The following is a 25,410-nucleotide window of genomic DNA, read 5'->3' as shown; positions in this document are numbered from 1 at the left end:
GCCACAACTACGTGCACAAATTATTGCCCTCTCTTGTGACCACTGAGATAAGATATATGCATGTGTTTGTGCATTTCCGCTCCGCTGCTCCTATACGTACATATGTGTAGACGCAATTATTTATTCGTTTATGTAGATACATAAAGATTGAATTATTGATGTGAATGTTTGTAGTTTACAGTCTCTCGCGCGCACATAGGCGTATAAGTAAATGCATCTGTGTGTGACATCTCTCTGGGCTGCCTTATATATGTGTATACTTGATTTGATTATTAACGTAAATACTGCTTGGCATGGCCTTAGCATCGCCTTAGTGATGGGATAACTTAGTGATGGTAATATCCGTGACACTGCCCTCAACCTAAATCTGATCGTCCCGATCAGACAAATCTCTCGATCTAAACGTTGCCGGCCTTTCCAAATGGACCACTTTCATTTTGGTTCGTGGTTTACCGATGGTTTGTATGCGAAACACTACATCGCTGATCCGTTTTACAACTTTGTATGGGCCTTCCCAATTACACTGCAATTTCGGGGACAAACCTTTTTTACGTTGTGGGTTGTATAACAGCACCAAATCTCCTTCCTGAAAACCTTCTGAATTAATTGCTTTATCGTATCTGGCTTTCATCTTGTCACTCATAATCTTTGTTCTTTGCCTTATCAGATCATGTATTTCTCTTAGCTCTTCTTCCAAATCACTAGTGGATTTCCTGACATTTCTCTCCGCATTGGCATCTATCCCAAACTTCAAATCAGCTGGTAGTCGAAGGTCATTGCCAAAAATTACTTTTGCAGGGGTTTGGCCCGTTGTCTCATGCACTGCTGATCGGTAAGCCATCAAGAATAATGGTGTGCGGGTATCCCATTCTTTTTGGTACTTGTCTACTACTTTCCTTAAGTGCTCCTCCAATGTTCTATTGAATCGTTCTACCATACCATCGGATTGAGGATGCAATGCAGTTGTCCGTGTTTTTCGAATGCCCAATGACTTACACATTTCCTGGAACACAGCTGATTCGAAATTCCTGCTTTGGTCAGAATGTAACCCCATTGGTACACCATACCTTGCAACCCATTCGTTTTTAACCACTTCTGCAACTGTTTCTGCTTCTTGGTTTGGGATTGGTTATACCAATGGAGTTACATTCTGACCAAGGCAGGAATTTCGAATCAGCTGTGTTCCAGGAAATGTGTAAGTCATTGGGCATTCGAAAAACAAGGACAACTGCATTGCATTCTCAATCCGATGGTATGGTAGAACGATTCAATAGAACATTGGAGGAGCACTTAAGGAAAGTAGTAGACAAGTACCAAAAAGAATGGGATACCCGCATACCATTATTCTTGATGGCTTACCGATCAGCAGTGCATGAGACAACGGGCCAAACCCCTGCAAAAGTAATTTTTGGTAATGACCTTAGACTGCCAGCTGATTTGAAGTTTGGGATAGATGCCAATGCGGAGAGAAATGTCAGGAAATCCACTAGTGATTTGGAAGAAGAGCTAAGAGAAATACATGATCTGATAAGGCAAAGAACAAAGATTATGAGTGACCAGATGAAAGCAAGATACGATAAAGCTATTAATTCAGAAGGTTTTCAGAAAGAAGATTTGGTGCTGTTATACAACCCACAACGTAAAAAAGGTTTGTCCCCGAAATTGCAGTGTAATTGGGAAGGCCCATACAAAGTTGTAAAACGGATCAATGATACAAAATTCATTCATTATTAGTTTGAACTTAGAGAAACAATTGTTAACGTCAAGGCCAGAGAGTAGCTCCGCCTAGTCGAATTCTAGAAGAGAATTGTTTAAACTTAGATAATCACACGAGGTGAAATTAAAAGCTAATGTGTCAGTATGAGATAACGGTAAAAATTCGTAAAAAAGTATCTTAATTTCAAGAACGGCATGATGAATACTTTCATCCGATAAAGGAGACACACACTTAGATACGACAGAATTCACATTCTCGGAAACAAAGATAAGATCTAAGAGTTTATTAAGTTGATTAAAAATTCCATTAATTTGCTTCAAATTTATACTCAGAATCCTATCAATAAAATATGATTCGTGGTGAGTAGTTATATTGTTAGCTAAAAGGTTTGAATTTGCAGAATCACCATTCCAGATAATATTGCTAAGATTAAAATCGCCCAAAACGCATAAGTGCTTGTCTCCCAAATTATCTAAAGCTAGACTAGTCACATTATCCACATGCGCTTTATATAAATCCACGTTACTCCCTGGTGGTATGTACGAGTTAATCAGAAACAAGCAGCCGTTTGTCTCAGCTCCGTTAATGCATACACATAATTGATCAAGCAGTGAGTCATTATTCGCGAGCTCAACAGAATATGCGCGAAATACTCTTCTCACCGCAATTAGAACACCCCCACCTCTTAAGCAACCCGTCTTGAAAGCGTCACGGTCTTTACGAAACACGTCGTAAAGTTGCGTATCGAAAAACTCACTGTCGTAGAAATCAGATTTTAGCCATATTTCAACTATGACAATTATATCGAACAACTCTTCTGTACTGAATTAATAAATTGTGTTGGACTTAGTACGTAAGCCAGATATATTATGAAAGTAGATACTGAGGGCACTGTTAAATGGAGGATACATGCTATAGTGGTCCGACCCGGCCAGTTCCGACAAGTGTCTAATCGGACACCCAAATACACCCGCTCACCAAATTTTATCAAGATATCTCAAAAATTGAGGGACTAGTTTGCATACAAACAGACAGACGGACATGGCTAAATCAACTCAGCTCTTCAACCTGATTATTTCGGTATACTTAATGGTGGGTCTATCTATTTTCCTTTAAGGACTTACAATTTTGGGTTTCGTGACGAAATTAATATACCATTTCATTTTCATGAAAGGTATAAAAATAGGTAGGTACTTTGTGTGAGGATGCATAGTTTCAGGCTTTTTGTGGTCTGCGTGTAAAAACTATGACTACTAATCACGTATTTCAACAATATATGACATAAACGTAACTATTTGATGAAATGTTATGAATTTTGAAGCTTCTAGCCGTAAAAAAGGGGCAAAAAAATAAAGTTTATAGGGGGTATATAATATATGTACCACCGATCTCTATGATTTTTCAAGACAACAATATATGCTATATACGTAAGCATTTGGTGAAATTTGAAGCTTCTAGCTGTTAAAACGGGGCAGAAATTGCGCAAAGTTTCTTATCTGAACAATCGTTTGTATGAGATATATACTATATATACTACCGATCTCAATGATTTTTTCAGACAACAATATATGCTATATACGTAAGCATTTGGTGAAATTTGAAGCTTCTAACTGTTACAACGGGGCAGAAATTGCGCAAAGTTTCTTATCTGAACAATCGGTTGTATGAGATTATATATACCACCGGTCTCTGTGATTTTTTCAGACAACAATATATGTATGCTATACACGTAAACATTTGGTGAAATTTGAACATATTTAAACGATTTTTAAGATAAATATAAAATAAAAAATAGATAGGTACTTTGTGTGAGGTTGCAAAGCTTCACGTTTTTTGTGGTCTGCATGTAAAAACTATGACTACGAATCACGTATTTCAAAAATATATGAAGTAAACGTAACTATTTGATGAATTTTGAAGCTTCTACCCGTAAAAAAGGGGCAAAAATGACAGTTTATATGAAGTATATAATATATATACCACCGATCTCTATGATTTTTCCAGACAACAATATATGCTATATACGTAAGCATTTGGTGAAATTTGAAGCTTCTAGCTGTTACAACGGGGCAGAAATTGCGCAAAGTTTCTTATCTGAACAATCGGGTGTATACTATGTATACCACCAATATCAATGATTTTTTCAGACATCAATACATGCTATGCACGTAAGCATTTGGTGAAATTTGAAGCTTCTAGCTGTTAAAATGGGGCCGAAATCGCAAAAAAAAAATATATATATTGTCACGGATATTAGCATCGCTAAGTTATCCCATCACTAAGGCGATGTTAAGGCCATGCCAAGCAGTATTTACGTTAATAATCAAATCAAGTATACACATATATATGGCAGCCCAGAGAGATGTCACACACAGATGCATTTACTTATACGCCTATGTGCGCGCGAGAGACTGTAAAATACAAACATTCACATCAATAATTCAATCTTTATGTATCTACATAAACGAATAAATAATTGCGTCTACACATATGTACCATGTACGAATACGAGCAGCGGAGAGTCAATGCGCAAACACATGCATATATCTGAGAAGTTTGAGAGCTACAGGACTAGTAGATTCTGGAAGCGCCTAAAAGATGTATAAAATTGTGCAATTTTAGTTATAGCTGAGAAGTTTGAGAGCTCATGGACAATGCTAGTACATTCTGGAAAAATGGGAACGAGGAAACCAAAGGGTATAAAAGGCAACAGATGTAGAGGCGCTGAATTCAGTTTGATTTGAGATTTCTATTAAGCGCTATCTAGCGAGCTATAGCAGAATTATTTTGAATAGTAGAGTTTCATTTGAGCTATCAATCAGTTTGGTTTTAAGCTTGCTATTCGTTGCAAAGTATAAGTGTTATTGTGAAATACTGTAATAAAGGCCATTTTTCAATTATTCAATATTGGAGTTATTTATTCAACAGTTTAGCGATACGAACTTAGCAGAGGGTTGCAAATAAGAGGATTTGCAGCAAATTCGTTACAATTGGTGTCAGAAGTGGGATTGTTGAATAAATTCCAGAGGACAACAAGGACATGGCAAAGTTCAGTGAATTTAAGATCCAGCAACTGAAGAAGGAGTTGGAGAGCCGTGGATTGAATACAAGCGGCGTTAAACTCGAACTTCAGGCACGGCTACGAGAGGCAATGGAAGCAGAAGGAATTGATGTGGACGAGTATGTCTTTTATCCTGATGGGGACGAGACAACAACAAAAATTGAAGAGAAAAACGAAACATCGCAGACAATTACCAGCACAGACTTGAACATGATATTGGCTGCAATAACTGCTCAAACATCGACAGTAACATCCAAGATGGAAGCGCAAGATGCACGTATAACAGAAATGTCATCATCACAAATATCCACCAACATGTCATCACAACTAGAAGAACAGAAAACGTATATGTCATCACAGATGGAATCCCAAGAGACACGAATAACATCGAAGATTGAAGCACATGAAACACAAATTTCTTCACAACTTGAAGGACAGAAGACGTATATGGTATCCCAACTGGAATCGCAGGAAACCCGTATAACATCACAATTGGAAGAACAGAAGACATATTTGGCATCTCAACTGGAAGCGCAAGAGGCACGTATATCTGAAATGTCGGCACAAATTACGGAACAGGTATCATCGCAGCTCTTTGTGAAACTGGAAGAGCAGGATGCAAAAATTTTACAACTCGAGGACAAAATTGATGCCGAAATAGAAGCGTTAAAAGGTCATATGGAGCAGTTACAACTAAACCGCCCAGCTGTTCCAGCGAGTAATCCAAAGGTAAAGACACCATCCTTTGACGGTTCTGTCCCTTTTCAGGTCTTTAAGCTACAGTTTGAGAAGACCGCAGCAGTGAACCAATGGAATGCTGAAGATAAAGTTGCAGCTCTGTTCGTGGCACTGAAAGGGCCTGCCGCGGAAATCTTACAGACCATCCCAGAGTACGAGCGGAACCACTACGAAACATTGATGAGCGCTTTAGAGAGACGTTACGGAAGCGAGCATAGGAAACAGATATTCCAAATTGAGTTGCAAAACCGCTACCAAAAAGCAAATGAAACATTGCAGGAGTTTGCTTCAGATATTGAAAGATTGGCTCATCTTGCAAATGCGGACGCACCCGTGGAATACACTGAAAGGGTAAAGATTCAGAGCTTTATAAATGGCATACGAGATGTGGAAACGAAGCGGGCTACATATGCGAATCCAAAACTAACATTTTCTGAAACGGTATCGCATGCTCTGATTCAGGAAACAGCTCCGCTTCTGTGTAAGCCAGTTTTCAAAGCACGCCGTATGGAAGTAGAAAGGCCAGAGTGGGTAGACACAATTTTGGAAGCACTGCAGGGATCTCAACAGAAGAATGCCGGAGTTATTAAATGTTTCAAGTGCGGCAACCCAGGTCACATTGCACGTCATTGCGATCTTGGTCCTAATAGTTCCAACAATGTGGGTGGCCATAAACGCAAAGCTGGAGGAGATGAGCAAGAGCGAGTAAGAGGTAGAGAGCTAGATCCAGCTATTGAATGCCCTGTGATATCTGTGTCGCAAATTGGTAGAAAATCGAGCAGTTTACCGTCAGGGGGAATGTGGATGGCAAAGAACGAGTACTGACTGTAGATACGGGCGCATCTCATTCCTTGATCCGGTCTGACTTGGTCAACGGGAGAGTAAAACCGTTACCTCGAGCAAAGTTGCGTACGGTCACTGGCGAATATAACCAAGTTCAGGGAGAAGTGATATGTGAAGTATTGATTGGGGAGGTCATGGTTCTACACAAATTTGTTGTGGCGGAGATTGTTGATGAAGTTATATTGGGAGTGGATTTCTTGGTTGACCATGACATCAAGATCGATATGCAGAGAAGGGTGATGCGTTATGAGAACCAAGATGTGCCACTTAACTTTAGTTTGGAAAAAGGGTTCAGCAGTAATCGGGTACTGGTGGAGAATACTCGACAAAGACCATGAAAGTCAAAGGCAAAGGTTGATGGAACAAATGGGCCAAAAAAATAAAAACCGAAGGTACCTGTGAGAGAAACACTGGCATTGAAAAGCCCTAACGGACCTACTAAAACGAAGAAAGAATGCAAGGGTGGTTTCAAGCCAAGGCACACTACTGTTGTGAAGCGTCGGAACGATACTGATTATGCAAAGCAAATCCGTCCAGCGCAAGCTCTGCGAAGTAGTTCTTCATTGGCAGAGCAACATAGTGCGAGGGAACGATCGAGGTTAATGAGTAGTAAGATGAAACATAGGTACGACAAGGAAAATAATTCGGGAGGTTTCCGGGAGGGAAATTTGGTACTGTTATACAACCCTCACCGGCGGAAAGGTGTTCCATCCAAATTTCGGTGCAGTTGGGAAGGCCCGTACAAAGTTGTGAAGAAGATCAGTGATACCATCTACCGCATACAAACCACTGGGAAACCACGAATTAGAAGAGTGGTACATTTGGAGATGCTAGCGGCAGTTAGATCGGGAGATTTGTCTGATCGGGACGATAAGACTTAGGTGGAGGGCAGTGTCACGGATATTAGCATCGCTAAGTTATCCCATCACTAAGGCGATGCTAAGGCCATTCCAAGCAGTATTTACGTTAATAATCAAATCAAGTATAAACATATATAAGGCATCCCAGAAAGATGTCACACACAGATGCATTTACTTATACGCCTATGTGCGCGCGAGAGACTGTAAACTACAAACATTCACATCAATAATTCAATCTTTATGTATCTACATAAACGAATAAATAATTGCGTCTACACATATGTACCATGTACGAATACGAGCAGCGGAGAGTCAATGCGCAAACACATGCATATATCTGAGAAGTTTGAGAGCTACTGGACTAGTAGATTCTGGAAGCGCCTAAAAGATGTATAAAATTGTGCAATTTTAGTTATAGCTGAGAAGTTTGAGAGCTCATGGACAATGCTAGTACATTCTGGAAAAATGCGAACGAGGAAACCAAAGGGTATAAAAGGCAACAGATGTAGAGGCGCTGAATTCAGTTTGATTTGAGATTTCGATTAAGCGCTATCTAGCGAGCTATAGCAGAATTATTTTGAATAGTAGAGTTTCATTTGAGCTATCAATCAGTTTGGTTATTAAGCTTGCTATTCGTTGCAAAGTATAAGTGTTATTGTGAAGTACTGTAATAAAGGCCATTTTTCAATTATTCAATATTGGAGTTATTTATTCAACAGTTTAGCGATACGAACTTAGCAGAGGGTTGCAAATAAGAGGATTTGCAGCAAATTCGTTACAATATATACTATATATACCATCATATATATATTATATATATCACCGATCTCTATAATTTTTTGACGCAACAATATATACTATATACGTAAGCAATCGGTGAAATTTGAAGCTTATAGCTGTTAAAATGGGGTAGAAATTGCGAAAAGTTTCTTATCTGAACAATCGGTTGTATGAGATATATAATATATATACAACCGATCTCTATGACTTTTTCAGACAACAATATATGCCATATACGTAAGCGTTCGGTGAAATTTGAAGCTTCTAGCTGTTAAAATGGGGCTAAAATTGCGAAAAGATATAGATATACTATATATATATTTATTTATTTATTTATTTATTTATTTAAATTAAGTCTACAGTACGGGATACTTTACAGACTAGAATAATGTAAAATAATCTCGCGCAAATGAGAAGAAGTATGTATTGTAATTGATTGTTATAACTTATAGACAAATTGAATTTAGAATTCTTACAAAATCCGATTTTGATAGTGCAAAGTCAAGCTTAGTTGATGAAGAGGACAGAGCATTTAATTCTCTTAGTGCCCGAGCAATAGGCGCATTGCTAGCATATGTTGTTCTAAAGTTTTCCAAATAAAAAGGGTAGAACTTACGAAGATTTCTCTGAGGAATATTAAAACTAATCCGCTCAAGTAACATTGGGCAATCGATAATGCCATTAATAACATTGAAAGCAAAAGAAAGCGAGAGAATTTTCCTTCGTTTTTCTAGCGAATCCAAATTAATTAGCAAACGCCGAGAATCGTAGGGGGGGACAGGCTCCTCAAACCTTAAGGAACGTAGAGCGTGTTTTAGAAAGACCTTTTGAACTCGTTCAATTCTACTTATCGAGAGTTGATCATATGGTCTGCAAATGAAAACAGCATACTCTAAATGTGATCGAACAAGTGAGGTAAATAGTTGCTTAAACGTATAGGGATCAGAAAACTCCGTGGAGTTGCGACGAATGAAGCCGATAACGATTATACGATTTTGAGAGTATTAAGTTTATGTGGCCGTTGAAAGTAAGCTTAACATCAAATACCACGCCCAAGTCCTTAAACTCTGTTACATTTTGCAGCACATCATTAGCAATCTGATACGATATATCGAGGATGCTTAGACGCCTGCAATATGTCCAATGGAAACATTTCTTTATGTTAAGGGAGAGGCGTGACTTCTCACACCATCTATGAAGATTATCCAAATCGGTATGCAGATGAAAGGCATCTGATGTGTCTCGAACATTCGAAAAAATTTTTAAATCGTCAGCATAGAGCAAAAATTTTGAGTGCGAAAAGCATTGACTGATGTCATTAATAAAAATTATAAAAAGGAGCGGACCTAGAATGCTTCCTTGAGGAACGCCTGAATTGGCAGCAAAGGGTTCGAGAGTGCACCATCAATGGTAACTACGCAACTTATACCGGTTAGGTATGATTTGAGCCATAATAAAAAAGATGAATGGAATCCAAGGCATGCCAATTTATGTAATAGAATCGTATGAGAGACTTTATCAAACGCCTTTGAAAAATCCGTGTAAATGCAATCAACCTGGAGTCCTGACGAAAACGAAGAAATACAGAATTCGGTAAAGACCGCTAAATTAGAGGCCGTTGAATGACCCTGCACAAATCCATGTTGATTCGGATTTATCATAGCCTTGACAGTAAAATATATTTTTTCTCTAACAATCCATTCAAGCAACTTCGAGATGCTTGAGAGCTTGGATATTGGCCGATAGTTCCGAACGTCGCTTTTTCTCCCACTTTTGAAAAGAAGTGTTATTGTAGCTAGTTTCCAATCGTTCAGAAACGTCCCTGAAGAAAGGGATTTATTAAATATAATCTCCAATGGAGTAACTAATGCTGGACAGTTTTTGAGGAGCATTGCTGATAGTCCATTACAATCTGTCTGAGAAGAAGACTTGAGACAAACTAAACCCTCCGTAATATCGTTAGCGGTAATTTGAAGCGCACCGAAATTAAAAAATGACGGAATATCGCCAGAGAAATCAGGAGACTCTCCAACATCAGACACGTAATTTGACTTAAAAAAGTCAGCAAACAGATTTGCTGCTTCATATGGGGTAGTAGCGAAGTTATTATCGTACTCAACCGACGTGGGAATACTTGAGGCCGCCTTTTTGGATTTCACGAAGTTCCAAAATTTCTTCGGATTAGATTTAATATTTCTCTCCGTACTACTTAAATAGTTTTTATACAGCTTGTTATTCAGAGACTTGAATTTCTTCTGAAAATGGCGGTATTTAGCAAAATATGCTGAGATACGAAATGCCTTATATTTCTTAAGAAACTTGTTTTTGAGATTTTTTAATCGTTTCAGGCGCGTGTTACCCCATGGTGATTTGTAACATCGCTTCCTCTTTAAAGATATATTATTGAGACAAAATTCATTCAATATTAGTTTGAACTTAGAGAAACAATTGTTAACGTCAAGGCCAGAGAGTAGCTCCGCCTAGTCGAATTCTAGAAGAGAATTGTTTAAACTTAGATAATCACACGAGGTGAAATTAAAAGCTAATGTGTCAGTATGAGATAACGGTAAAAATTCGTAAAAAAGTATCTTAATTTCAAGAACGGCATGATGAATACTTTCATCCGATAAAGGAGACACACACTTAGATACGACAGAATTCACATTCTCGGAAACAAAGATAAGATCTAAGAGTTTATTAAGTTGATTAAAATTCCATTAATTTGCTTCAAATTTATACTCAGAATCCTATCAATAAAATATGATTCGTGGTGAGTAGTTATATTGTTAGCTAAAAGGTTTGAATTTGCAGAATCACCATTCCAGATAATATTGCTAAGATTAAAATCGCCCAAAACGCATAAGTGCTTGTCTCCCAAATTATCTAAAGCTAGACTAGTCACATTATCCACATGCGCTTTATATAAATCCACGTTACTCCCTGGTGGTATGTACGAGTTAATCAGAAACAAGCAGCCGTTTGTCTCAGCTCCGTTAATGCATACACATAATTGATCAAGCAGTGAGTCATTATTCGCGAGCTCAACAGAATATGCGCGAAATACTCTTCTCACCGCAATTAGAACACCGCCACCTCTTAAGCAACCCGTCTTGACAGCGTCACGGTCTTTACGAAACACGTCGTAAAGTTGCGTATCGAAAAACTCACTGTCGTAGAAATCAGAGTTTAGCCATGTTTCAACTATGACAATTATATCGAACAACTCTTCTGTACTGAATTAATACGTAAGCCAGATATATTATGAAAGTAGATACTGAGGGCACTGTTAAAATCACGAGAAATACTCTTATCTAGCGTCACGTTTTGTGGTTTTGAACGGCTTGTTTCCGAAAAGAATGAAACGGCTTCACTTTCACATTAGCCGGCCAAAGAGATGGTTGTAGGATACTTTGGAGGTTAGTTGAGGGAATACCCAATTTAAAATTCACACGCCTATGCTTTCCTACTGGGTCATCTTTTTTAAGCAGCGCAAAACAATGGATAGCATTAGTATCGATGTTGGCATGTTTTGCTACATAACTTTTAATGTTATCAGCTGTAACACTAGGCGCAAACGAAGACAAATGTACCCACTTGTTACGAACAGCAACGCTTAGTTCTTTGTTGTCACTCGAACCAACAACAACTACTTGTTTATGCTTTTGTTCACGTTAATATTATTTTTTTTCGACTTTACTGCTGTCCAACTAGTGTTGTTGACATTGAAATTAGCTGAATTCGAAGTAGAAGTCGTAGCAGCAGTAGGATCACGAGAGACAAATTCATTATCGGATGCAGCAACAACTTCAATATCGCTATTATTGTCTTGTTTATCTTGTTTATGCTTTTTGTTCACGTTGGCTTTTTCGACTTTACTGCTGTCCAACCAGTGTTGTTGGCATTGCAATTAGTTGAATTCGAAGAAGTCGTAGCAGCAGTAGGATCACGAGAAACGAATTCGTTATCGGATGCAGCAACAACTTCAGTATCGCTATTATTGTCGGTAAACTGAGAGAGAGCATACACACGAATATCAGTAACATTCGGAGTTGAGGGAGTTGAAATCGAAATCAAAGGCACTGAATCACGGTCATCGGCCTTTGTGTTAGAACGTAAGGCTCGCTTCTTATTGTTTTGCACTGCATTTTGTTTAGCTTCGCCATTATCAGCAGCATTGTTGTTCATTTGCTGAATTGACTTTGTATAGATTTACCGACACTGTTGTTGGCTGCACTTGTAGCGCTTTGTTTTTTAGAATGTTTTGGAATTGCTTGTCCACTAAATTCGTTTTAAATATCGCTTAAAGAGCGCACTGCATTTCGAAGCTTAAGCAAATAAGCTGAAATAGGCAAATCAATGCACGTATCACATCTGAACAATAAATTTTTGCAACAGTTTATAAGCTTAGCCGAGCTTGTGTTTATATTAGAGCACTTTACATGCAAACTATGCGAGCAAATGCCACAGCATAAAAATTCACCCGTGGCACACTCAGAGTTACATTTGGCATACAAAGACATAGCGCACTATTAAATGAACGAAAAAAATGAAAAGAAATTAAAAGAAACGGAGCAGCACAAAAACACGTCTACTCTCGTCAACGTCTATCGTCGTTTTATATACACACACCGTCGTACTATATACACCACCATATATATACTATATATACCACCGATCTGTATGATTTTTTCAGACAACAATATATGCTATATACGTAAGCATACGTTGAAATTTGAAGCCTCTAGCTCTTAAAATAGGGCAGTAATTACGAAAAGTTTCTTATCTGAACAATCGGTTGTGGGGGATATATACTATATATACGACCGATCTCATCAATTTTTTCAGGCAACAATATGTGCAACACACGAAAGTATATGGTGAAGTTTGAAGCTTCAATCTGTTAAATTGAGTAAGATATTACAAAAATCCTCTTTTTCTGAAAAATCGGTTGTATGGAGGTAATATGCTATAGTGGTCCGATCCGGCCGGTTCCGACAAATGTCTAATCGGACACCGAAATACACCCGCTCACCAAATTTTATCAAGATATCTCAAAAATTGAGGGACTAGTTTGCATACAAACAGACAGACGGACAGAGGGACAGACGGGCATGGCTAAATCAACTCAGCTCTTCAACCTGATTATTTCGGTATACTTAATGGTGGGTCTATCTATTTTCCTTTAAGGACTTACAATTTTGGGTTTCGTGACGAAATTAATATACCATTTCATTTTCATGAAAGGTATAAAAATAGGTAGGTACTTTGTGTGAGGATGCACAGCTTCACGTTTTTTGTGGTCTGCATTTAAAAACTATGGCTACGAATCACGTATTTCAAAAATATATGAAGTAAACGTAATTATATGATGAAATTTGATGAATTTTGAAGCTTCTACCCGTAAAAAAGGGGCAAAAATGACAGTTTATATGAAGTATATAATATATATACCACCGATCTCTTTGATTTTTTCAGACAACAATATATGCTATATACGTAAGCATTTGGTGAAATTTGAAGCTTCTAGCTTTTAAAACGGGGCAGAAATTGCGCAAAATTTCTTATCTGAACAATCGGTTGTATGAGATATATACTATGTATACCACCGATCTCAATGATTTTTTCAGACATCAATATATGCTATGCACGTAAGCATTTTGTGAAATTTGAAGCTTCTAGGTGTTCAAATGAGGCCGAAATCGCAAAAAAAATATATATATACTATATATATATACTATATATATATACTATATATACCATCATATATATATTATATATATCACCGATCTCTATGATTTTTTGACACAACAATATATACTATATACGTAAGCAATCCGTGAAATTTGAAGCTTATAGCTGTTAAAATAGGGTAGAAATTGCGAAAAGTTTCTTATCTGAACAATCGTTTGTATGAGATATATACTATATATACAACCGATCTCTATGATTTTTTCAGACAACAATATATGCCATATACATAAGCGTTCGGTGAAATTTGAAGCTTCTAGCTGTTAAAATGGGGCTAAAATTGCGAAAATACATATATATACTATATATATATATACTATATATACCACCATATATATACTATATATACCACCGATCTGTATGATTTTTTCAGACAACAATATATGCTATATACGTAAGCATACATTGAAATTTGAAGCCTCTAGCTCTTAAAATGGCAAAAATTACGAAAAGTTTCTTATCTGAACTATCGGTTGTGGGAGATATATGCTATATATACGACCGACCTCATCAATTCTTTCAGGCAAAAATACGTGCAATATACGAAAGTATATGGGGAAGTTTGAATCTTCAATCTGTTAAATTGAGTAAGATATTACAAAAACCCTCTTTTTCTGAAAAATCGGTTGTATGGAGGATATATGTTATAGTGGTCCGATCAGGCCGGTTCCGACAAATGTCTAATCGGACACCCAAATACACACGCTTACCAAATTTTATCAAGATATCTCAAAAATTTAGGGACTAGTTTGCATACAAACAGACAGACGGACATGGCTAAATCAACTCAGCTCTTCAACCTGATTATTTCGGTATACTTAATGTTGGGTCTATCTATTTTCCGTTAAGGACTTACAATTTTGGGTTTCGTTACGAATTTAATATACCATTTCATTTTCATGAAAGGTATAAAAATAGGTAGGTACTTTGTGTGAGGATGCAAAGCTTCACGTTTTTTGTGGTCTGCATGTAAAAACTATGACTACGAATCACGTATTTCAAAAATATATGAAGTAAATGTAACTATTTGATGAAATTTGATGAAGTTAGAAGCTTCTACCCGTAAAAAAGGGGCAAAAATGACAGTTTATATGAAGTATATAATATATATACCACCGATCTCTATGATTTTTTCAGACAACAATATATGCTGTATTCGTAAGCATTTGGTGAAATTTGAAGTTTCTAGCTGTTAAAACGGGGCAGAAATTGCGCAAAGTTTCTTATCTGAACAATCGGTTGTATGAGATATATTCTATGTATACCACCGATCTCAATGATTTTTTCAGACATCAATATATGCTATGCACGTAAGAATTTGGTGAAATTTGAAGCTTCTAGCTGTTAAAATGGGGCCGAAATCGCAAAAAAAATATATATATATAATATATATATACTCTATATACCATCATATATATATTATATATATCACCGATCTCTATGATTTTTTGACACAACAGTATATACTATATACGTAAGCAATCGGTGAAATTTGAAGCTTGCAGCTGATAAAATGGGGTAGAAATTGCGAAAAGTTTCTAATCTGAACAATCGGTTGTATGAGATATATACTATATATACAACCGATCTCTATGATTTTTTCAGACAACAATATATGCCATATACGTAAGCGTTCGGTTAAATTTGGAGCTTCTAGCTGTTAAAATGGGGCTAAAATTGCGAAAATATATATATATACTATATATATCTAATATATAAAAAACCGATTCTCATGAAATTTTGTGAGCATATTGGGTAGGTCTGAGAATCGGCCAACGTCTACCTTTTTTTCGCTACGTGTCTAGGGTCTTGAGATCAAAACGTGGACCCCAGTACCCCTAGAATGTGTTTATACAATATGGATATCAAATGAAAGCTGTTGATGAGTGCTATAGTACAGGATAATTTTCATAACCCTGGGTGACTAGGGTCTCGAGATATAGGCCGAAACGTGGACCCGGATACCCCTAGAATGTATTTATACAATATGGATGTCAAATGAAATCTGTTGATGAGTGCTATATTACAGGATAATTTTCATACAACTGGGAGGCTAGGGTCTCGAGATATAGCCCAAAACGTGGACCCGGGTACCCCTAGAATGTGTTTATACAATATGGATATCAAATGAAAGCTGTTGATGAGTGCAATAGTACAGGTTAATTTTCATACAACTGGGAGGCTAGGGTCTCGAGCTCGAACGTGGACCGGGGTACCCCTAGAATGTGTTTATATAATATGGATATCAAATGAAAGCTGTTGATGAGTGCTATAGTATAGGATAATTTTCATACAACTGGGAGGCTAGAGTCTCGAGATATAGCCCAAAACGTGGACCCGGTACCCCTAGAATGTGTTTATACAATATGGATATCAAATGAAAGCTGTTGATGAGTGCCATAGTACAGGATAATTTTCATACAAATGGGAGGCTAGGGTCTCGATATATAGCCCAAAAAGGGAACCCCGGTACCCCTAGAATGTGTTTATACAATATGGATATCAAATGAAAGCTGTTGATGAGTGCTATAGTACAGGATAATTTTCATACAACTGGGATGAGGATAGGGTTTCGAGATATAGCCCAAAACGTGGACCCCGATACACCTAGAATGTCTTTTTACATTATGGGTATCAAATTGAAGCTGCTGATGGATGCTTTAGTACAGAGTAAGTTTTACACCGCTGCACAGTGTTTCGTGTAGAACAAGCTAGCTGGACAAAAACAAAGTGTAATGAGAAATGAAAGAAAACAAACAAAATAACGGGATTTTTGCTTTTTTTTATATTTTTTCTCATATATATTGAGTAATTGAAGTAAGAAGGCAGGCATGGCCGTAAAATGCATTGATTAATTTGCAAAATTCTTGTTGAATATTAAGCTTCATATTTCTTTTAAGTGAACACTTTTATATAATTTTTTTGATGGATTCTAAGCTCGAAGGTAAGCAAATTTTTTTTATAGTAATTCTTTAGCAATTAGAGTATTTTCAATATATTTAACATTCCGTTATTAAGAAGAAAAGGTATTTTTTCTCTATATTTTTAACTTTAGGGACAAAAAAGTTACATACATCCGCCGACATCCATGCTAAATTTTACATATGTTATAGTCGCAAGTATTCTCTGGTAGTCCAAAGAAAAAACCATTGAGAATTCTTTGCACATCTATTTAAAATTTTTTTTTTGTAGATTTAGTTGTCTCTACATATAAAATAGGATGTATGTACGTACCAGCTCCGACGAGATATTTGAACCTTTAAAGCTGATCTACAAACGGCAAAACCAATCCCCAGGTACAGGGAACAAACACGTCGCCATAAAACACACAAAAATAAACGCGCAAGGTCAACAAGACCACACCAAAAGCAAAAAAGCGAAGATCACTGACTTCAACCTGCCACAACCTACCGCACCAGTCACCAAGTCATAAAAACAGGTACATACAAAGCAATCCTAATGCAGGTATAACCACACAGGAACGCTACACAAAACAACCCCATTTGGTAGCATCTACGCCAATACCTGAATGTAATATAAATACTGCGCAACTGACAACAAATCAGAACGATCAATGACACTTAAGATGGCAACACAACAATCATCAACTATTCACCCTGTCGGAAAATCAAAAACACAAAGCAGTTTAGTTATAACCGTACCAAGAACGGAGTTTTTTGACATTTGGGTTCAACATTCGAAGGAAACCAGATATAAAGAATTATTGAGTTTTGTTGTACTTAAGTACGATAGCGAAGCGAAGCAGCCGAGTATTCGATAAAAAGTTTAAGCTTAGAAATATCGGCATATTCGTCGAAGCTGGATTAAAAGTGGAACACTTCTGGAAGACATAAGGAGCGATTTTTGAATAAAAACTCGGAGTGGCTTTCGGGTCCAGACTTCACATTTACAATAACGGTGGATTAAAAGTTACCATCAGATCTACCAACCACTTCTTCAGGTAACCCCGGCCCCGGAAGACGAATGAAGGACTTTGTTAGCTGCAGTGAAAAAACCAAACGGCGTCGAGTGGATGACCTCTTGCAATCTAGAAGTCCCGGTGAGTTACTTTATGCGGCAGAAGTATCAACGCGTATGTCCGGCAACAGAAATGTTGCTAACATTATAAAACATACTTTAATCAGCAAGTGGGGTTGCGATGGAAGCTCTGGCCATAGCACATATAAGCAAAAGTTTACATGCAGTTCTGACACTGATGAATTTTTATTTGTATTTTCTTTCGTTCCTCTTAAATTACAGGATGAAAAAGGTAACATTGTTTGGCAGAATCTTCGACTTTCTTCTACCATGTATTGTCGTCCAATTAAATTTATTTTTCTAAAGTGTTATATTTGTGGTGCCACTCCAAAAGACATGAATAATGAGTTACGGGACTTTACGCCTAACCGAGATAATCTTGATTTTGGTTTGTCTAATCTCCATGCATGGATAAGATGTTTTGAATGCTTGCTTCATGTAAGTTATCGCCTCGAAGTAAAGAAGTGGCAGCTTAGGAATGAGGCAGATAAAGAGAGTGTAAAGCTACGTTCCAACGAAATCCAGAATAAATTTAAAAGTGTACTTGGATTGATAGTAGATAAACCAAAACCAGGTTTCGGCAATACCAATGACGGCAACACTGCTCGTACGTTTTTCGGAAATTCTGAGGCTAGTGCTGAGATTACGGGATTGGATGTAACGCTCATCAAAAGATTCGACACTCTCCTTCGCGCATTAGCATATGGGTACAATATAAATATCCAAAGATTTGAAAAATTTGCGGTCGAGACTAAAAAACTATACATAGATCTCTATCCATGGTTTAATATGCCTGTTACAGTTCATAAAATCTTAGTGCATAGTACTGATATTATAAAATCAGCAATTTTACCTATTGGTCAACTTTCTGAGGAAGCACATGAAGCCCGTAACAAAGATTTGAGACGATTCAGGGATGATAACACACAAAAGCAGTCGCGCGAAGCCACGAATAGAGATCTTATGAATATGTTGCTTATAACATCGGATCCTTTAGTTAACAGTTTTAGGGAGATACCTAAGAAAAAATTTAAAAGTCTGACTTCAGAAGTCTTAAATTTACTGTCCCCCGATAATGTTGAGGAGTCAATAAATACCCCAGTTGTTTCAAGCTTTCCCAGTAGTGTTGCTGATGCTCATGACTATTCCACAAGTGACTCATCGAATGAAAGTGATGATAGCGAATAATAACATAATTATAAAAGATAACCTACCCTATAACTTTTTGTTGGATCAGGTGTTATGGAAACGCATCTACGGTGGAAGCAGTAAGGAAGGCGGTCGGCATGATGTGGTGGTGCACAGTGGCTAGTCATTGTCGGCTGGGGCGGGTCCTTGCCAACCTTACTGTTCCTGCGCCATAAACAGAAAAAAGTTCCTATCATGCCTATCAAAACTAACAGCTGTCAAATTCAAAAAAAAAAACCGACAGAAGCGCAGAGACCGACTCAAAACGCTTATAAATTCAAACTAAAACACCATCCGGCCGAACCGGATGTCACGGACAGACCGTTGACATTCAAAGATTTAAATTCAAATTCAAAAAAGAAACTCAAAAGGAACTAAACGCAACAAAAATTACCGAACCGGACATGACCGGTTACTAACTCTAAAATCAAAATTCAAAAAAAAACTGCTGAAAAAAAAATTGTAAAAAAAAAGCTGAAAATTAAAATAAAAAAAGAAAAGGGCCGAATATTCATAGGGGGCGCCGCGGGTGTTGTTGCGACGCCCGGTGCTTGTCCCACCCTCAAAATCCATGGCCACCGTCGCACCTAAAATTCCGGTGGCCCCTTACCTGTATGCCCTAAGTGCCTTCTAAATGAATAGACACCTCAGCATTCCCATTTTAATTACAATTTTATTGACAATTCATTTTAATAAAGACTTATTCCGTACTTATGGCTAATATAGGTTATAATACTAACCCTAAACTAAGGCTTATTCAAACGAATATAAGGCAAACCCTAAGCAAGAAAAATTCAAAGTTAGGCTAATTTCATGTTCTTTTCAAGAAGAAATTTTAGTTCCAAAGTTAGCGGAAGGCCATAAATATAATTAAGTATGGGGCGGAAGTTAAAAAAACAATTGCTGTAATTTAGCTTATTTCGTTGTATCCTATTCTATTATAGTTTATTTTATTGTACTTTATTTTATTTTATTCGTTTGTTTTTCTTATTTTAGTCTATCTCATTTTGTTTTACTGAAGTTTATGCTTTTTCTTGAAGAATTGGTTTAATTTTACTGTTTTTTTTCTTTTATTTTTTTATTATTATTATTTATAAACTTTATTAATTTATTTTATTTTTGGTATATTTAATTTAATTTTATTGAGCTGTATTTTATTCTATCCGCAAAAAAAATTGTGTCTGAACATATACGACTAATTTATTTAGATTGTAATATCTATTTGTATCGGTGTTTGACAGTTTCAGAAACTGCCTTTAATTTGCCTACTTTTAATATTATGTATTATAATGTAACGAATTTACTCGCAAATCCTCTTATTTGCAATCCTCTGCTAAGTTCGAATCACTAAACTGTTGAATAAATAACTCCAATATTGAATGATGGAAAAATGGCCTTTATTAAAGTACTTCACAATAACACTTATACTTTGCTACTCGCTGACTTAATAACCAAACTGATTGATAACTCAAATGAAACTCTACTATTGGTCGTAAGATCGCGTGCTTAATCAATAACTGATTGATTGCTCAACTCAAACTGAATTACTTCTTACTCGCCTGCCCCGCTTTTATAGAAGTTACTAGTTAGTTTCGGCTACAAAATCGCCAGCCACAACTACGTGCATAAATTATTGCCCTCTCTTGTGACAACTCAGATAAGATATATGCATGTGTTTGTGCATTGCCGCTCCGATGCTCGTATACGTACATATGTGTAGACGCAATTATTTATTCGTTTATGTAGATACATAATGATTGAATTATTGATGTGAATGTTTGTAGTTTACAGTCTCTCGAGTACACATAGGCGTATAAGTAAATGCATCTGTGTGTGACATCTCTTTCGGCTGCCTTATATATGTGTATACATGATTTGATTATTGACGTAAATACTGCTTGGCATGGCCTTAGCATCGCCTTAGTGATGGTATAGCTTAGTGATGCTAATATCCGTGACACTGCCCTCCACCTAAGTCTGATCGTCCCGATCAGACAAATCTCCCGATCTAACTGCCGCTAGCATCTCCAAATGTACCACTCTTCTAATCCGGGGTTTCCCAGTGGTCTGTATGCGGTAGATGGTATCACTGATCTTCTTCACAACTTTGTACGGGCTTTCCCAACTGCACCGAAATTTGGATGGAACACCTTTCCGCCGGTGAGGGTTGTATAACAGTACCAAATTTCCCTCCCGGAAACCTTCCGAATTATTTTCCTTGTCGTACCTATGTTTCCTCTTACTACTCATTATCCTCGATCGTTCCCTCGCACTATATTGCTCGACCTATGAAGAACTACTTCGCAGAGCTTGCGCTGGACGGATTTGCTTTGCATAATCAATATCGTTCCGACGCTTCACAACAGTAGTGTGCCTTGGCTTGAAACAACCCTTGCATTCTTTCTTCGTTTTAGTAGGTCCGTTAGGGCTTTTCAATGCCAGTGTTTCTCTCACAGGTACCTTCGGTTTTGATTTGTTTGGCCCATTTGTTCCATCAACCTTTGCCTTTGACATTCGTGGTCTTTGTCGAGTCTTTTCCACCAGTACCCGATTACTGCTGAACCCTTTTTCCAAACTAAAGTTAAGTGGTATGTCCTGGTTCTTATAGCGCATAATTTTTCTCCGCATATCGATCCTGACGTCATGGTCAACCAAGAAGTCCACTCCCAATGTGACTTCATCAACGATCTCCGCCACAACGAATTTGCGTAGAACCATGACTTTTCCAATTAATACGTCACATACCACTTCGCCTTGGACTTGATTATATTCGCCTGTGACCGTACGCAACCTTGCTCCAGGTAATGACTTTACTCTCCTGTAGACCATATCAGATCGAATCAAGGAATGAGATGCCACCGTATCTACAGTCAGTACACGCTCTTTACCATCCACATTCCCTCTGATGGTAAGACTGCTTGATTTCCTTCCAATCTGCGACACAGATATCACAGGACCTTCAACAGCCGGGGCAAGTTTTCGTTCTTTACATTCGACACGCTGTTGCTCATTTCCGCCAGCTTTGCGTTTACGGCCACCCACATTGTTGGAACTATTAGGACCAAGATCGCAATGACGTGCAATGTGACCTGGGTTACCGCACTTGAAACATTTAATAACTCCGGCATTCTTCTGTTGAGATCCCTGCAGTGCTTCCAAAATTGTGTCTACCCACTCTGGCCTTTCTACTTCCATACGGCGTGCTTTGAAAACTGGCTTACACAGAAGCGACGCTGTTTCCTGAATCAGAGGTTGCGACACCGTTTCTGCGAATGTTGGCTTTGGGTTTGCGTATGTAGCTCGCTTTGTTTCAACATCCCGTATGCCATTTATAAAGCTCTGAATCTTCACTCTTTCCGGGTATTCCACGGGTGCATCCGCATTTGCAAGATGAGCCAATCTTTGAATGTCCGAAGCAAACTCCTGCAAAGTCTCATTTGCTTTTTGGTAGCGGGTTTGCAACTCAATTTGGAATATCTGTTTTCTATGCTCGCTTCCATAACGTCGTTCTACCGCAGCCATCAATGCTTCATAATTGTTCCGCTCTCCTTCGGGAATCGTCTGTAGGATTTCCGCTGCTGGCCCCTTCAATGCCACGAACAGTGCAGCAACTTTATCTTCCGCATTCCAGTTGTTCACTGCTGCGGTCTTCTCAAACTGTAGCGTAAAGACCTGGAAAGGAACAGAACCGTCAAATGATGGTGTCTTTACCTTTGGATTGCTTTCTGAAACAGCTGGGCGGTTCAGTTTTAATTGCTCCATACGACCTTTCAACGCTTCTATTTCGGCATCAATTTTGTCCTCGAGTTGTAAAATTTTTGCATCCTGCTCTTCCAGTTTCACAAAGAGCTGCGATGATACCTGTTCCGAAATTTGTGCCGACATTTCAGATATACGTGCCTCTTGCGCTTCCAGTTGAGATGCCAAGTATGTATTCTGTTCTTCCCATTGTGATGTTATACGGGTTTCCTACGATTCTAGTTGGGATACCATATACGTCTTCAGTTCTTCCAGTTGTGAAGAAATTTGTGTTTCCTGTGCTTCAATCTTCGATGGTATTCGTGTCTCTTGGGATTCCATCTGTGATGACATATACGTTTTCTGTTCTTCTAGTTGAGATGACATGTTGGTTGATATTTGCGATGACATTTCTGTTATAAGTGACTCTTGCGCTTCTAGTTGGGATGCCAATTGCGACGACATTGATGCTACTGTCGATGTTTGTGCAGATATTGCAGCCAATATCATGTTCAAGTCTGTGCTGGTAACCGTCTGCGGTGTTTCATTTTTCTCTTAAATTTTTGCTGTTGTCTCGTCCTCATCAGGATAAAAGACATACTCGTCCACATCAATTCCTTCTGCTTCCATTGCCTCTCGTAGCCGTGCCTGAAGTTCGAGTTTAACGCCGTTTGTATTCAATCCACGGCTCTCCAACTCCTTCTTTAGTTGCTGGATCTTCAATTAACTGAACTTTGCCATGTCCTTGTTGTCCTCTGGAATTTATTCAACATTTCCTCTTCTGACACCAATTGTAACGAATTTACTTGAAATCCTCTTATTTGCAATCCTCTGCTAAGTTCGAATCACTAAACTGTTGAATAAATAACTCCAATATTGAATGATGGAAAAATGGCCTTTATTAAAGTACTTCAAAATAACACTTATACTTTGCTACTCGCTGACTTAATAACCAAACTGATTGATAACTCAAATGAAACTCTACTATTGGCCGCCAGATCGCGTGCTTAATCAATAACTGATTGATTGCTCAACTCAAACTGAATTACTTCTTACTCGCCTGCCCCGCTTTTATAGATGTTACTAGTTAGTTTCGGCTACAAAATCGCCAGCCACAACTACGTGCACAAATTATTGCCCTCTCTTGTGACAACTCAGATAAGATATATGCATGTGTTTGTGCATTGCCGCTCCGATGCTCGTATACGTACATATGTGTAGACGCAATTATTTATTCGTTTATGTAGATACATAATGATTGAATTATTGATGTGAATGTTTGTAGTTTACAGTCTCTCGAGTACACATAGGCGTATAAGTAAATGCATCTGTGTGTGACATCTCTTTCGGCTGCCTTATATATGTGTATACATGATTTGATTATTGACGTAAATACTGCTTGGCATGGCCTTAGCATCGCCTTAGTGATGGTATAGCTTAGTGATGCTAATATCCGTGACACTGCCCTCCACCTAAGTCTGATCGTCCCGATCAGACAAATCTCCCGATCTAACTGCCGCTAGCATCTCCAAATGTACCACTCTTCTAATCCGGGGTTTCCCAGTGGTCTGTATGCGGTAGATGGTATCACTGATCTTCTTCACAACTTTGTACGGGCCTTCCCAACTGCACCGAAATTTGGATGGAACACCTTTCCGCCGGTGAGGGTTGTATAACAGTACCAAATTTCCCTCCCGGAAACCTTCCGAATTATTTTCCTTGTCGTACCTATGTTTCCTCTTACTACTCATTATCCTCGATCGTTCCCTCGCACTATATTGCTCGGCCAATGAAGAACTACTTCGCAGAGCTTGCGCTGGACGGATTTGCTTTGCATAATCAATATCGTTCCGACGCTTCACAACAGTAGTGTGCCTTGGCTTGAAACAACCCTTGCATTTTTTCTTCGTTTTAGTAGGTCCGTTAGGGCTTTTCAATGCCAGTGTTTCTCTCACAGGTACCTTCGGTTTTGATTTGTTTGGCCCATTTGTTCCATCAACCTTTGCCTTTGACATTCGTGGTCTTTGTCGAGTCTTCCACCAGTACCCGATTACTGCTGAACCCTTTTTCCAAACTAAAGTTAAGTGGTATGTCCTGGTTCTTATAGCGCATAATTTTTCTCCGCATATCGATCCTGACGTCATGGTCAACCAAGAAGTCCACTCCCAATGTGACTTCATCAACGATCTCCGCCACAACGAATTTGCGTAGAACCATGACTTTTCCAATTAATACGTCACATACCACTTCGCCTTGGACTTGATTATATTCGCCTGTGACCGTACGCAACCTTGCTCCAGGTAATGACTTTACTCTCCTGTAGACCATATCAGATCGAATCAAGGAATGAGATGCCACCGTATCTACAGTCAGTACACGCTCTTTACCATCCACATTCCCTCTGATGGTAAGACTGCTTGATTTCCTTCCAATCTGCGACACAGATATCACAGGACCTTCAACAGCCGGGGCAAGTTTTCGTTCTTTACATTCGACACGCTCTTGCTCATTTCCGCCAGCTTTGCGTTTACGGCCACCCACATTGTTGGAACTATTAGGACCAAGATCGCAATGACGTGCAATGTGACCTGGGTTACCGCACTTGAAACATTTAATAACTCCGGCATTCTTCCGTTGAGATCCCTGCAGTGCTTCCAAAATTGTGTCTACCCACTCTGGCCTTTCTACTTCCATACGGC

At 38.3% G+C, this 25,410-nt stretch overlaps 1 protein-coding gene across 1 annotated transcript in view; it reads left to right on the top strand.

The window, feature by feature from the left end:
* Ptp52F (Protein tyrosine phosphatase 52F) overlaps positions 1-25,410 on the top strand; it is a 2,268,497-nt gene that overhangs the window by 1,412,038 nt on the left and 831,049 nt on the right. The window lies entirely within an intron of this gene.

This window comes from Eurosta solidaginis, chromosome 3 (assembly GCF_040869045.1).
Source record: "Eurosta solidaginis isolate ZX-2024a chromosome 3, ASM4086904v1, whole genome shotgun sequence".
Taxonomy (NCBI): Eukaryota; Metazoa; Arthropoda; class Insecta; order Diptera; family Tephritidae; genus Eurosta; species Eurosta solidaginis.
This window is presented reverse-complemented; position numbering and strand designations above follow the sequence as displayed.